The 5,374-nt window shown below is 47.5% G+C and overlaps 1 pseudogene; it reads right to left on the reverse strand.

Annotated features, from left to right (window-relative positions):
- Nucleotides 1-1,066: 1,066 nt before the first annotated feature.
- On the reverse strand, nucleotides 1,067-5,122 carry LOC115163902 (dipeptidyl peptidase 1-like; annotated as a pseudogene).
- Between the last annotated feature and the right edge of the window lie 252 nt (nucleotides 5,123-5,374).

Here is a 5,374-nt window from a genome sequence, read left to right on the forward strand (position 1 = left end):
GCATACAGGTCGCAGTGGTGGGTTGTATATGGGGCTTTGGTGACAAAACGGATGGCACTGTGATAGACTGCATCCAGCTTGTTGAGTAGGGTATTGGAGGCTATTTTGTAAATGACATCGCCGAAGTCGAGGATTGGTAGGATGGTCAGTTTTACGAGGGTATGTTTGGCAGCATGAGTGAAGGATGCTTTGTTGCGAAATAGGAAGCCAATTCTAGATTTCACTTTGGATTGGAGATGATTGATGTGAGTCTGGAAGGAGAGTTTACAGTCTAACCAGACACCTAGGTATTTGTAGTTGTCCACAAATTCTAAATTAGAACCGTCCAGAGACGTTATGCTGGATGGGCGGGCAGGTGCAGGCAGCGATCGGTTGAAGAGCATGCATTTAGTTTTACTTGTGTTTAGGAGCAGTTGGAGACCACGGAAGGAGAGTTGAATGGCATTGAAGCTCGTCTGGAGGGTTGTTAACACAGTGTCCAAAGAAGGGCCAGAAGTATACAGAATGGTGTCGTCTGCGTAGAGGTGGATCAGAGATTCACCAGCAGCAAGAGCGACATCATTTATGTATACAGAGAAAAGAGTTGGCCCAAGAATTGAACCCTGTGGTACCCCCATAGAGACTGCCAGAGGTCCAGACAGTAGGCCCTCCGATTTGACACACTGAACTCTGTCAGAGAAGTAGTTGGTGAACCAGGCGACGCAATCGTTTGAGAAACCAAGGCTACTAAGTCTGCCGATGAGGATGTGGTGATTAACAGAGTCAAAAGCTTTGGCCAGGTCAATGAATACGGCAGCACAGTAATGTTTCTTATCGATGGCGGTTACGATGTCGTTTAGGACCTTGAGCGTGGCTGAGGTGCACCCATGACCAGCTCTGAAACCAGATTGCATAGCGGAGAGGGTGTGGTGGGATTCAAAATAGTCGGTAATCTGTTTGTTGACTTGGCTTTCGAAGACCTTAGAAAGGCAGAGTAGGATGGATATAGGTCTGTAGCAATTTGGGTCAAGAGTGTCACCTCCTTTGAAGAGGGGGATGACAGCAGCTGCTTTCCAATCTATGGGAATCTCAGACGACACGAAAGAGAGGTTGAACAGGCTAGTAATAGGGGTTGCAATAATTACGGCAGATAATTTTAGATAATTTTATGTGATCTTATTGGAAAACTACAGGACATATCTAATGAAACAACCACTTCTGAAAGGAGAGAAAGCAAGGCACTGACATTGTATCCCTTTCTACACTGATGTGACAGCAATCCCTTCTGAAGGTTCCCAGGAGACTTATGTCACAGATGAGAGGACAGATGACAATCCAGTGACATAGCAGAGAGGACATATGGAGATGACAGGGAAAGTTAATCTCCCCTGTGATAACAGAAAGAGCTGAGGTCCTCTGCCCTCCTATCAAACACCGAACTACAAAACTCTAACTACAAATTCCAGTTACATTGGAGATTAAAGCAGGTTGGCAAGAATCCGAGTCTAGTGAGCAAGTTGAAAAGCTTCACAGTTACTGATTATTTATATCAATGTTCCAGCCATTTGATTGAGCTTCTATCAGCTAGACAAAAACAGAAACCATTTCAGACTTGGGGCCAAAGTATCAGGCTAGCCTCCAATTGGGAAAACTAACATTTGACAACCCCCCCCAACCTCCCCAGTTTGGGGATGGGCTTGGCTGCCACGGCGATGCTCTCGATGGCACACGTCAGATCCCCATCGGATCCTGAAGAAGCCCCCCCTCTGTCCCCCAGCTGTTCTTCACCACCCAGAACTTCTGACCAGTCATGTGACAGTGGCCGTAGCCCACCAGCAGCACCGCGTGGTTGGTCAGCTGAAACGGGTTGTAGGGGTCATGGAGACCCGTGTGGTGGTAGATACCCTCCTTATTGTGTATGAATTCAGGATACACCTGGAGGAAAACAGTGTGAGGAACACACCTGGCCATATTGACCTGACAAACATACTGGTCATTACTCAGAGCTAGCCAACGTGTGTGTCTCACCTCGAAGGTCACCCCTATGGGTCCATGCTTGACCAGTTCCAGCATCATGGCAGACTCACTGCAGCCTCCGTAGAACCCTCCCACGTAGCTGTAGTCCGAGGCGTAATGGCAGAGACAGCCATTGGAAACGTCACAAGGGGAATCCTTCCCAACGTACGGATAACACGACTCGTCCACGACCCCAAAGTCCTGGATGTACTTCCCAATGAGGTAGGGGAAACCACCGTCACAACCTGAGAGAGAGAGCAGTAAGGGTTAGAGACAGGAGAAATACTCACATCATTAAAATTCAATTGTGCAGCGTGTATGTGTGCAGGTGTTACCTTGTGAGTACTGGGAACAGGAGACAACCTGCTGTGGACTGAAGATGGCGTCTCGGTGTCGTTTGAATCCTGACACGAGCTTCCAACATTCCAATCGGGGAAAAAGAATAGCAGCTACCAGACGAAGGCGACAGAGTAGCAGACAAACCCTGCACTGTCACAACCAATCTAAAACTTTTGCTATAGTCACCACTAAAAACCAGACCCCCAGTCAAGCAGTCAGTGAATCATAGTCAACCTATTTTAGCCCCAGGCAGCAACCACACACACACACACACACACACAGCAGTAGGCCTCTTAACCCTTCAACGGCGCTCCTAAATCCCAGCCCTGCAGTGTTGCCCCCCCCTCCCTCAGCCAGCTATCCAACCACTCACTATGCTTGATCTCTAGACAGGAGCATTGGACACTATAACCCAGAGGGACTATGTGGCCTTTGATTTAGCAGTCCACATTGTTTAACCAGAAAACAAAAACAGGCGTAACAATGGTACTGCATGCTCTGTAGAGAGGCAGATGGGCTGAACATGATACAGGGGTTAGGAGAGGAGACAGTGCCGAGAGACATGATAGAAGAGTAGGTATTTGACCCGGTGTGTTACTCTGGTTACGGACAGGACTGAGGTAGTTGACTCCGTTGACGTCTCTCCAGTCCCAGCGCTCAGGGAGGCCAGCCGCCATCTTGACTAGCATTGCTGTCACAGGGGCAGGGCCACCATAGATTTACTTTTTACAATGAATCCAAAATGAGTTTATTGGACACCTTTAGGTAGTACCTCTGTTGTAAAGTCCTGTTTCATACCTACTGGTGTGATCATATTCCCTACCTTCCTGGAGTGTGCACTAGTTTTCATGCCCCTACCCTAAGACTCAGTCATGACTATTCTCTCAGAAGTCACATTTCACAGCTGAATGACTCATTGACCCCTGCTTCTTCCTTGGAGCTGTAGTCTGAAGTTCCCCAAAAATGACACATGAATTCAATAGTTATGAGTCAACAAGTCAGTTTGACAAGTGAGTGACTGTACCTGGGGATGTGTGAGGCTGGTCCCCCAGCCCTGTGCATTAGCTGCTGCAGAGTGTAGGTCTCATGTTCACTGTGGCTTTCCAGGAGCTCTGGGTCACATTGATGGAGTTAATGAAGTCCAGGTTGTGTTTGTAGGACCACTGGAGCAGCCTGGGGGAGAAGAGAGAGTGGTGGGGGGGTAAACATCTACACAGCTTGAGGAAATGAACAAATGTAGGACCACTAGAGCAGCCTGGGGGAGAAAACTACAATTCCCAGACTAGAACACCAACTCACACTTAGGTGAGACAAACATGAGCATTGCCACAGCCAATGTAAATAGAAAGCATGAAGGCCAAGCAGATCGCTTGCTTTTCAATACGAGCAACAGTAAAAATGGGACCATGGATGAAAAGTTGCCTTCTAGCCAACTATTGAACTTCAATGTGAACATGTAGAGGGGATTATTGGGCACCATAATTATTCTTAGTCACAGTGCCTCAAAACATCTATAAAAAGCCATGAGAATACTCACAGGAGGTCATTTTGGGAGTAGAGGTGTGTGCGCACAGAGTGAGGAGGTACTGGGACAACCCTTTTGGCAGTAAAGCAGGCCCAGTTGTTCCCCAGAGAATCATGGCCCCAGCCTGGCAGAGTCTGGTCACAGTAGCTGGTCACCTCGAAGCCCTTCTCAGGGTACAGGAACAGAGGAGAAACTGGCACTGCGTGTGCACGCATTTGTGTGGAGTCCGATGACATCACATAAGATATTGAATGGCATCTTTATGGCCCGAGTTGAAGATTTAAAAATAATTGCCACCCTCATCTTTAAAAGTACAAGTGCAACAAGTCAAATGTTTTACACAAATGTGGCCATTACCCTGATAAAGGCTTTCAATAAGAGTGAGCAGACATGTACTTGCTCATAAAACCACAAACAAAGAATGGGCTTTTAGAGGGAAGCATGTAGCGGGACAGTATGTCACTGTGCCAAGACAAGTCCGGACAGTTGCAATAAGGAAGCAGAATTGATGACGGCAAGTCAGCTCTACCATGTAGGAGAAAGAACACTTTCCTGATCCAATAACAGGGAGTCATGTGAAAAAGAAACAAGGACTGAATGCAAAACAAAAGATTACCCTGAATGAAATGGGCTGTAACACAGCCCTGAAAGCAACTTTGAATCACAAGCCTGAATGTATCAATAATGTAGTAATTGAGATGAAAGCTGACTTTTACACCTTGAACACTACAATTACAAGAAAGGTTACCAGCCATGCATCTGATGAGCCTGAAACTTAGCGCACAAGGCAAGTGCATTTCCATGTCTGCCAGAGGTTCCAGACCAACAGATCGTAGTATTGTTACCAGTATAAGCTAAACTGTAGCCCTGAATGAAACACTTGCATCAGCATAACCGAGAGTTTAAACCTACCTTGAAGACGCTGAGTCAAGTTTACAAATTGATGAATTAAACATGTTAAATTCTTCCGTATTTCTAGGAACAAGGCAGCGCGCTGCGAGTGTCCCTCCATCTCTTACCCACCAGAGAGCAGTTGATGCCCTTGTCTTGCCCGCCCTTCGATACCCGGAACACCCAGGATCCCAACAGATCTTCATAGGTGCAGTAGGCCGGGGTATCAGCCCGGGTATCAACCGGGGTATCAGCCGGGGTATCAGCCCGGGTATCAGCCGGGGTATCAACCGGGGTATCAGCCCGGGTATCAGCCGGGATATCAGCCGGGATATCAGCCCGGGAGCCCTCCACCCAGAACAGGAACACACCGCGTTACACCACGCTTCTGTTTACAGAGCTACGAGGACATTTCAGTCTACGATAACTAGCGAGTGCCCAAGAGCAATAGCCTAAGTATAGCCCCAAGTAGAAAAGGTATGCTATATTTCACCTGCTGGACTGGTCTGTGTGGTGTTCACTTCGGTCATATGACCGCTGCAGTTTTCCACGTGACTCGCTGGTTCTGTTTACTTCCAGAGACAAAGATGATATATTATATTTTCTAGACAGACGAGGGACCGA

This window comes from Salmo trutta, chromosome 26 (genome assembly GCF_901001165.1).
Source record: "Salmo trutta chromosome 26, fSalTru1.1, whole genome shotgun sequence".
Taxonomy (NCBI): domain Eukaryota; kingdom Metazoa; phylum Chordata; class Actinopteri; order Salmoniformes; family Salmonidae; genus Salmo; species Salmo trutta.